We start from the raw sequence: 10,839 nt of genomic DNA on the forward strand, positions 1-10,839 counted from the left end.
TTTATTTATTTATTTATTTATTTATTTATTTATTTATTTATTTATTTTTACGGGGTATCCCTTCTTACTATTATCTGGTCATGTCTTTTCCAAGTTGCCAATTGACAGAGACCTTCTCTGAGGCCTATAATCACTAAAAACAAAATTAATAATTGATTTTTCCCTGTCACTATTTTTAAACTTTAGGTTTCACTATTTTTAAACTTTAGGGTACACTACTACTATAACAAACTCCCTTGGGAGCACTTCAGTTCACTATAGGTCTGTCCTGTCTCTCAATCACAAATCACACTCATTAGTTACCTGTGAAAATAAAAGGTTAGTTTACAATTGTAAGCTTTTATTCCACTCAGAATCCACTATGAGATTTTTCTCTTCGATTTCAACTTCCAACAATTCTTCTGTACAAACAGCTTGCCAGGTACTAGGGTCGACAGATGACTTCACTCGAGTATACTGAGTCCAATTTTTTCCGCAGTTCCTATGGCTGTTTCAGTGGTTAGTAGTACTTAGAAGTGTCCTTCCCATTCAGGCTGGAGTTGATCCTTTTCCAAGTCTGAATCAGGACCCAATTTCCTGGTTGATGGTGGTGAATGGGGAATTCCAAAGGTGGGGTTAGAGCCAACAGCCCACGGGTCCTGAGAGATGACAAAGAGGAGGACAACCCAAGAATACAGTTCTTAAGAAAACTCTCCTGTTTCAGATTGTGGTATCTCTTCCCTTCTGCCTGGATAGGGTAATCCGAACAGCATCTCCTTTCTTGGTGCTGTTTGAATCTGTAGGAGTGCTAAAGGTAAGCATTTTACCAAAAGAAGTTAGGTTTCTAACACTAATTCAGTTAACTGCTTCTTTAATGTCTGGTTCATTCGCTCTACCTTCCCAGAAGAGGAGGGGTGCCAGGGGCTGTGAAAATCCCATTCAATCTCTAAGGCCTGCATTAACCCTTGCAGTACTTGTGAAGTGAAATCACTTCCTTGATCTGAATCAATGTTTTCAACTATCCCATATCTAGGGACTATTTGATCCAGTGATACCTTAGCCACCATGTTCTCGGTGGCAGATACCGAGGGGAAAGATTACACCCATCCAATCATGTGGTCAGTTAGAACAAACAAGTACTTAAATCTCTCCAATTTAGGTAACTCAGTAAAGTCTACCTGTATAATTTGGAAAGGTCGAATCCCTTGCTCCCATCCCCCTCTAGGTGGGTTACGGATGACCTTTTTTTTTTTTTTTTTACCTTTTGACATATGGTACATCCTCTGCATATTTGCTTTACTGAAGTGTATATTCCTACACAGACATACTTTCTTAGCACAACATCACACATTGCTTGCACCATCACACATTGCCTGCTGTTTCCTTAATTGGTTCTTTTGTCCAGACTGATACACAGCATTTAACCTTTTTTTTTTCTTTTATCATTTCCTCTAATTTTGAGATTGTTTTTCAAATTCTTTATCATTTTTCAGCAAGAACTGTCGGGAGGCACTCCCCCAGGGATATATCCCTGTTCCCTGGAACTCATATTTCCCATTTTTCCTAGCTCGTGTCAGTGTGCTGCTACAGAAATTTCCCTCCTGCAGGGTACCACACGCTAAAGCTCCGATTCTGGAAAATGCGGTGTACTGCCAAGCACTTCCCCATGCAAGGGGTACCACACACCTATGAGTTCACCAGATGCCCTGGTGTACTCCCAAGCACTTCCCTGTGCAAGGGTTACCGTACACCAAATTTCCCTGGTATACTGCCAAGCACTTCCCTGTGCAAGGACTACTGTGCACCAAATTTCCCTGGTGTACTGCCAAGCACTTCCTTGTGCAAGGGCTTGCCATACACCAAATTTCCCAAGACTCTTCCTTTCACTCCCTTATCTCATGCTTCGTCCATCTCCGGCCGTGCCCCTCGCAGAGCTATGGAACCGCGGATCAGGACTCCACGCTCGCTTTGTACAAAAGTATGTCTCAATCACACAGAGTCTCACCCAATCCCCAAGGCAATACTTAATATTTCTTACCTTGGTCTGTGCACAGAGTTACCGGATCAATTCTTAAAACCTGGAGTGCCTACCTTCTTCCTTTCTCCACTACTTCATGGATCCTGTCTCTTTAATCAGTCTCGGGTCCTCTGTCAGCTGTCCACAGTCCATGCACAGGACCGCTGAAATCAGAGGGGCATGCCTTCCTGCTGCTGCGGCCATGGGGCTCCCCAGTAGGTGACTGAATCCCAGATGAGCCCCCAAATTGTGAGAAACACTCTGTAGCCAATAACTAAGGCTCAGGCGAGGATCTCAGTGAAGTTCTAATTTATTCGCGATTGCAATGGTGGGTGCCCCACAAGCAGGAGAGTGCACCTACTAGTTCCAAAACACAGTTTATATACTTTTTGATGACAGGACCCTCCCCAGTCTCCCCACTGAGTGGGTAATCCAGGTTCACAATCTATTTGATGCTTCACAGACAATGCATGACCTTCAGTTGCCGGCCTGTTAAATTTCAAATTTCTTTTGACTTTTTTACTGCTTGAGGTGGTAATGTTTATTTACCTATCTGTCTTGACATGACACCATGATTTTCACCTAATTGTTCTAAGGAGTCTGGTTGTCTGTATTTTACAAGGTAGCCTGCTAAGCTTTCTTATCTCTGCAAGCATATTTCAATACTACATTCCTTAACTTTAAACAATGTACCTCTGCAAAAACAACATTTTTATTCCCCACACCTATGTAGAATTTAGATGCACAAATCCAGTTCTCATTAAGCCATCTCAGGAAGTGTTAGCTTTCATTCCTTATGTCCCACTTACAAACTGGCATTTATATTAGAGTCAGGTTAAATCCAATGACTGGATAAAAATATAAAAATAAAATATAAAATATAAAAAATATTTGAAACCTTGGTTTGTATCACCGTGAATATTATGGAAAGTGTAGATGGCAAAATCTTACCCTCTAGGCTTAGTGATTTTTTAAAAAGAAGCAGGGCAAGCAGGCGATCAGGCCCAGTCAGCATGGGTTTATGAAGGGCAGGTCCGGCTTGACGAACCTGATCTCCTTCTATGACATAGTGACGCGCTGGGTGGATGAGGGAAAGGCTTTGGATGTGGTCTACCTTGACTTCAGCAAGGCTTTTGACACCGTCTCCCACAGCATTCTCCTCAAGAAAGTGGCTGCTCTTGGCTTGGACTGGTGCACGCTTCGTTGGGTTAGAAACTGGCTGGATAGCCGGGCCCAGAGAGTCGTGGTAAATGGAGTCAAATCCAGTTGGAGGCCGGTCACTAGTGGCGTTCCCCAGGGCTCGGTGCTGGGGCCGGTCCTCTTCAATATCTTCATTGATGATCTGGATGAGGGCATTGAGTGCACCCTCAGTAAGTTTGCAGATGACACCAAGTTAGGTGCATGTGTCGATCTGCTCGAGGGTAGGAAGGCTCTGCAGGAGGATCTGGAGAGGCTGGACCGATGGGCTGAGGTCAACTGCATGAAGTTCAACAAGGCCAAGTGCCAGGTCCTGCACCTGGGGCGCAATAACCCCAAGCAGAGCTACAGGCTGGGAGATGAGTGGTTGGAGAGCTACCAGGCAGAGAAGGACCTGGGAGTGATGGTTAATAGTCGGCTGAATATGAGCCAGCAGTGTGCTCAGGTGGCCAAGAAGGCCAACAGCATCCTGGCCTGTATAAGAAACAGTGTGGCCAGCAGGGCTAGGGAGGTGATCGTCCCCCTGTACTCGGCTCTGGTGAGGCCGCACCTTGAGTACTGTGTTCAGTTTTGGGCCCCTCGCTACAAGAAGGGCATGGAGGTGCTTGAGCGAGTCCAGAGAAGGGCAACGAAGCTGGTGAGGGGCCTGGAGAACAAGTCTTCTGAGGAGCGGCTGAGGGAGCTGGGATTGTTCAGCCTGGAGAAAAGGAGGCTCAGGGGTGACCTTATCGCTCTCTACAGGTACCTCAAGGGAGGCTGTAGCGAGGTGGTGGTTGGTCTGTTCTCCCACATGCCTGGTGACAGGACGAGGGGGAATGGGCTTAAGTTGCGCCAGGGGAGTTTTAGGTTGGATATTAGGAAGAACTTCTTTACCGAAAGGGTTGTTAGACATTGGAACGGGCTGCCCAGGGAAGTGGTGGAGTCACCATCCCTGGAGGTCTTTAAAAAACATTTAGATATGGAGCTTAGGGATATGGTTTAGTGGGGACTGTTAGTGTTAGGTCAGAGGTTGGACTTGATGATCTTGAGGTCTCTTCCAACCTAGAAATTCTGTGATTCTATGATTCTGTGATTCTGTGATATGAGTCTGTTTCATAAATTTTGGGTTTCAGCTTGGTTGGGGGTTGGGCATAGGTTGTAGGGGGTCCCACAGTCGTAGGAAATATAGCATGTATTGTGAAATTTAATATGAGGCTCTCACCCTCCTTGATTTTGAGCTTTTTTCCATTTTTAGTCCAAAAACAGCTAATTACTACAGTCTGTGTTAATATAAAATTATACCGGCAATCTAATTTACCTGGGTGGATACAACCTTCCTGTTGGCCACTTTTGGAAACTGTTTTTACTAAAATCCCTTTTACTTTCTTGTGGGTCATTCCATTAATCATTTGGCACCCTATTTTAATTTCATCCCCTATGGTTCTTTGGTGTGTCCACTCTTTCCCTAATTTTTGCCATTCTGATAATATATGTAAGCGGTCACCATTTGTTCTCCAAATAACCACAACTTTTAACTTTCTATTAATGCTCTTATCCTCTGTTGTTATGGCTTCAGACCAAGGCCACTCACCATTCTCTATTGTCATAGAGGCACCTTCCAATTCTTGAATCACAATTACAACTATAAGCCACAAAAATAAAATGATTCTGTTAACTAATTTTCTGCTATTTATATTACTAAATACTCCCGACTGTAATGTCCTCATTTTGCTCGACTAAGCTTCAGTTTCAGTTCACCGTCACCCGGCATTACTTTCCAGGGGGCTTCTGGAGCTTTCTTCACTCAAGAACGGTGAATCCAGGCACAATTCTTTGATCTTAATTGCAGTGAAAGTAGTAAGGAGCACCTGGTATGGTCCCTCCCTCTGTGGTTTCAGAGTCTTTTCTGTAAGAGACTTGACATATACATAATCCCCAGGCTGTATGCCATGCACGGTCCATCCAGCTCTCTACTCGAGTTCCAGCCACATGTTTTTCTATTTGTCTAAGTTGCTTACTCAAGGCCACCATATAGGTGGTCAGTGTCTCTTCCCCAATCTGGGTAGTCATTCCCTCCTGGACCCCATATGGTCTCCCATAAAGCATTTCAAAAGGATTTAATTTTTCTTTAGTTTGGGGCTTAGTCTGAATCTGCAGCAATGCCAGAGGAAGAGCGTGGGGCCAGGGCAAGTTAACTTCTTGCCCTAACCGTACAATTGGTTGTTTGATCAAATGGTTCATTTTCTCCACTTGACCACTTGATTGAGGGTGGTATGGAGTGTGGAGTTCCCACTCTATGCCCAAATGCTGACTAATTTGCTGTACTATCTTTGAGATAAAATGTGACCCCCTGTCTGAGGACATGGTGGCTGGAACTCCAAAGTGTGGTATTATTTCTTGTAACAATACCCTGGTTACCTCTCAGGCTTTAGCAGGCCTAGTGGGGAAAGCCTCTGGCCATCCTGAAAAGGTATCTGTTAACACCAGTAAATATTGATACCCCCCTTTTCTTGGAAGTTCAGAAAAGTCAATTTGCCACTGTTGCCCAGGCCCATGGCCTTTTCCAATTTGACCCAGTTTTCATTTGGGGGTATTTTTGGGGTTAGTCTGGAAAAAAAGAGCTCATTGTTAAGTTATTTGAGTGATGGTAGCATATAAGTTCCTGTCAGTATTTTTTCCAATTAGATAATTATACAGGACATCTAATCCCCATTGTGTTTTCCGGTGTTCATCCCTTACCAGTGACCACAATAAATTGGAGGGGATGACTAGCTTCCCCTTCCCTTCTTTGGTAATAGCCTATACCTCTTGGTTATATTTTCCATTTTGACTTTCAATTAATTTTCTATCCTTTTTGTTATATACAGGCTTACCTTCAAGGGGAATCTGCCCATCTGGAATCAGCGTTCCCTCAGTTGCTACCTCACCTTTTGCTGCTTCTTTTGCCCCTCTGTTCACCAGATCATTTCCTTCCTCCAATTCTGAGCTCACCTTTTGGTGTGCCTTAATGTGCATGATTGCTACCTTTTCAGGAGCTGAACCGCTTCCAATAATTGCATTATCTCTTTCGCATGTTTGATGTTTTTCCCTTTGAGTTCAACAGTTCTCTTTCTTTCCAGATGGTTCCGTGTGCATGTACAACCCCAATGCATATCTTGAGTCCGTATAGATGTTTATCTTCCTGCCTTTTGCCATTTCCAAGGCATCGGTCAGAGCAATTATCTCGGCCTTTTGTGCAGAGGTATCTGTTGGCAAAGGTCCGGACTCTATTACCTCTTTGCAAGTAGTAACTGCATACCCAGCATGTCGTTTTCCACTGATATGTAGCTGCTCCGATCAGTAAACCAGATCTCCACGTCATCAAAAGGAGTATCCTTCAGATCTGGACAACTGGAGTGTGTAGTTTTGATGGTCTCCAGACAGTCATGATGTACTGGCTCCCCTTGGTTTCCACTGAGGAAAGAAGCGTCCAGGCCACACGTTTCTTCTGTCTGGGTGGCTATTAAGAGGTCATCTATGTACTGCAACAGCCTTCCTTTTCCTGATGGGACTTCTCAGGTCTCCAAGTCCTTTGCAAGTTGTTCTCCAAACAAGGTGGGTGAGTTCTTAAGTCCCTGAGGCAACCTCGTCCATGTGAGCTGTGTTCTGCGCCCACTCTTAGGGCTTTCCCATTCAAATGCAAAGATTTTCTGGCTGGCTTCATGGAGAGGGAGGCAAAAGAAGGCATCTTTCAGGTCTAAAACGTTAAACCAAGTTAGCTCAGGTGTTAAGCATGTTAATAAAGTATATGGGTTTGCCACCACAGGGTAAAGATCCTCAGTTATCTTGTTAACAGCTTGTAGATCCTGTACGACCCTATATGATCCATCAGGTTTCAGAAAGGGTAAAATGGGAGTGTTGAAGTCACACTGGCATTCTTTTAGCAATCCTAATTGTAAGAGATTTTCAATTATTGGGCTAATCCCTTCTCTATCTTCCCTTTTCAAGGGGTACTGTTTAATTCTGACTGGCTGTTTTCCTTCCTTAAGTTTAATTTTTATTGGAGATGCATTTTTCGCCTTCCCTGGTACATTAGAAGCCCATACTCCGGGAAATATTTAAGATTTCTTCACTAATTTCCTTTTTAGTTTCAGTAGCCATCATCATCAAACTCAACACTTCCACATACCTTTGATCATTTACCCCCAGAGTAATTTCCCCATTTTTAAATGAAATTGTTGCTTGCAATTTTTTCAATAAGTCTCTCCCTAGGAGTGACTCGGGGGAGTTAGGCATATATATAGGAATTCATGAACGCCCCACTGTTTTCCATATTTATATTTTAAAGGTTTGCAGAAATAAGCTGTTTCAGATTGGCCAGTTGCCCCCTTCAGTACAACGTAATCATTCCCTAATGGTACTAATGCTTTATTTAAAACGGAATAAGTTGCACCCGTATCCACCATAAGTTCCACTTTTTTCCCTTCCTTCCCCAGCTTCATTTTTATAACCACTGGATCTGCTGGGGTAGATTCCCCTGGTCTTCCTCAGTTGTTTTTTGCTCTCACAACCACCACCTCCCTTCCCCTGTGTGCTTTTCCCTTTCTTTTCCATTCTGGGCATTCATTTTTCCAATGCCCAAATTTCTTACATAGAGCACATTGATCCTTGCCTAGCCGAATCTGTTCCTGTCTAGGCCTCCTTTTTCCTTCTTCCCAAATAACTGCTATCAGGCTCTCCTGCCCTTGCCTATATCTCTCCTCCCTATTGCTGAATACCGTCCAAGTAACACTTCCAAATTCCTGCTCTCTGTGCTGAGTAATTTCTGAAGTTTATGTCTAATGTCCCCCGTAGACTGGCCTAAAAACAGGGAGACTAGCTGTTGTATTCCTACCTCTGTCCCAGGGTCCAGCAGGGTATTACGATGCATAACATCCCTCAGTCATTCCAGGAATTCAGATGGGGACTCGGAGGGACCTGCAGACCAATTTATGGCCTTGGGGATGGCTTTCTCCATTCCCTTTGAAACCCATTCCTGATATGCCTGTAATCTTTCAATTTCTGCAGTTCTATTTGGGTTCCATTTCAGATCCTGGAGAGGAAAATATTCCTTAACATCCCCCCCAGTGATCTTATAATGGTCCTCAGCCAATTCCCCTGCATTTTTCAAAATTAGTTGCTTTTCTGTTTCAGTCATATATTCCAATAACAGTTGTATGTCCTTCCGGTTGGGGTTATGCTGTTTCACAATGAATTGAAAATGTTTAGCTGCACTTACTGGATCATTCCAGAAATCCTTTGCAACCTTCTTCCATTCTCCCAAATCGGTGGTGGAAAAAGGTATTTTGATCAATACTGTCCCACCATCGGGCCCTACTGCCTCTCGGAGAGGCGCCTGCAGTGCTGTGGGAATGGTTTTCTTTCTAGTACAGGAGGACACAGGACTATCGGGGGGGGGCACTCCATCAGAGTCTGTATCCTGTTCCTGGGGTCGAGGAGGAGGCTTAAACAGATCTATTGGATCCTGTTCTGAAGGTTGATGAACTTTTTCCACTTTAGTACACCTCTGCCCAATACTACATGCTGAACAACAGCGTTTCAGTCTACCCCTACGTTCCTTATTATTTCCTTGTTCAAGCGCAAGTACCATAGGGTCCTGTGGTGGTACCATTCCACAGTCCCTTTGCCATTACAGATGATTCCGGAGAGTAAAAAACATATCTGCATATGATACTTCATCCCATTTTCCTTCCTTTCTTAAGAACAGCATCAATTGTAAAAGGGTATTACAGTCTAATGTCCTGTTGAGAGTCCACTTAGCCCCATCCTCTAATTTATATAGTGGTCACCACTGATTAAAATATTTGATAAGGGTTCTCTTACTTTCTGCACCTCCAGTCCCAACAATGTCTTTCCAATGAGCAAGTACACAGCCTAAGGGACTCTTTTTCAAAATACCTCCTTGATTATTTCCCATTTTACAACTTCTTCTATTAGTCTTTTTTTGTTGTTGTTGTTGTTGTTGTTGTTGTTGTTACCCTTTTGTTAAGTTTCCACACAACTTGTTTCTCAGTCTCTCTTCCTCAAAATATTTATTTAACCTATCACCTGCTTTGTTCATCTCTGGCTGCTCCCCTCGCGGAGAATACGGAACTGCGGATCGGAACTCCACACTCGCTTCGCAGCAATGTTGTGTCTCACTCACACAACACAATAACGCAATCACACAGAGAGGCACATCTTATTCACACCACAAGAATATATAATTTAGAATGATAACCAAACAAACAAATATTGTCTCTGACTGTGTTCTTCATGGAATTACTTACTCCACAATGATACTATGTCTCAAACACATACACTCACAAAAATGCTTTCAACACAAAATACCCTTACATAAAAATAAAACATGCAATTATTACTACTCCAGTTAGTATCCTTCCAGCAGCTGCAATATTATTTAGGTAACCTTGTCACAATTGTGAGAGTCCCGCTTATCCTTCTCCTGCTTCTTATACAGTCATTAGCAAGTCCGTCCTGGCTCCCAAAACTGGGATGCAGCGGTAACCTCGGCTCTGCTCCCAAGATTGCTAGCGGTCACCCTATCAGTCAGCAGATCCCCCCTTAACAACTCCGTCAGTCAGCCTGTAGGGACCATCCTGTCCTCTGGGTCTATGCTGTACGGCAGATGTCTCTGCGCGATTTATCAGCTGCCCAATATGGGGCCCCTTTTTTAAATGTAATACATACCATTTCTCCGCAATCCAGCAGGTCGTTGTCTGCCCCCACAGTGAGCAGCTGCGGTGTGGAGTTCCTCCAGGGAATTATGCCTGTTGCGTGCTAGGATGTCCATGGCACGGCCAGTCCTGTGGGCAGGCAGAGAGTCTCCTGGCTGGCTCATTTGTGGAAAGGACTCCACAATTAGTAAGATTGTGAAGTAGGTATGTTTATTCAGCGCTGGGCAGCATGGGGGTAGTCCCACCAAAGTCATGCACAACAATTCACTTGCTTGCATTCTCTTTTATCTCCTAAAATATTACATATGCATTGTTTTAAAACACACCTATGCATATTCATTTCCTAGCTCCAGCTAGCCCCACTTCGTATGCTAATTATCTTATCAGTCCTTCTGCGTTTGTGTAGTATTCTCTGGTGGTCGTCCGGGTGGTCGTCGGGTGGTCGTCGGGATGAAGTAAGACGTCTTCATCAGAGTTGAACTTTTCATCTTGTCTCCTTGCACATGCTCCCTGAGCCCTTGGTCACAATTTGAGCCATAAGGTTGGTTTGGTCCAGTTCTTAGAATCCAAGGGGCTCCTTTTATCTCGAGGCCTTGCATGTTTGACATTCTTTATCTTATCCTTTATAAACAGTCCTCCTTATCTCTGAGCCCTTGCTCACAGTCCGAACAATAAGGTTGGTTTGATCTGGTTCTTGGAGCCCCAGTGGCTCATCTGGTTCTTGGGGCCCCAGGAGCTCATCTGGAGGCCTAAGTGCAGCATAGGCCCAGTACATTGCAAATGTAGCACATATTAAGCAATGAATGTTGTCTATATATTTATTCTTAATAAGTCACTCTCTAATTTCTAATCCCATGTTTCACCTTGATTTCCTAAAGCTCTGCTTTGCAATGATTTAAAGAACGAAGTCAAAATTTCTTCTTAGTGACGAAGTATTCTTTCTTGACAGCG

At 43.8% G+C, this 10,839-nt stretch overlaps 1 long non-coding RNA gene across 1 annotated transcript in view; it reads right to left on the reverse strand.

Annotated features, from left to right (window-relative positions):
• Positions 1-5,000, reverse strand: part of LOC118163844 — a 10,894-nt gene extending 5,894 nt beyond the window's left edge. The window contains exons 1-2 of the long non-coding RNA XR_004749219.1: positions 4,985-5,000; positions 4,677-4,945 (exon numbers count right to left, since the gene is read on the reverse strand). This is a non-coding gene — a long non-coding RNA (uncharacterized LOC118163844). The remainder of the gene's footprint in view (positions 1-4,676; positions 4,946-4,984) is intronic.
• Positions 5,001-10,839: the final 5,839 nt, after the last annotated feature.

The sequence above is a fragment of the Oxyura jamaicensis genome, chromosome 1, assembly GCF_011077185.1.
Source record: "Oxyura jamaicensis isolate SHBP4307 breed ruddy duck chromosome 1, BPBGC_Ojam_1.0, whole genome shotgun sequence".
Taxonomy (NCBI): domain Eukaryota; kingdom Metazoa; phylum Chordata; class Aves; order Anseriformes; family Anatidae; genus Oxyura; species Oxyura jamaicensis.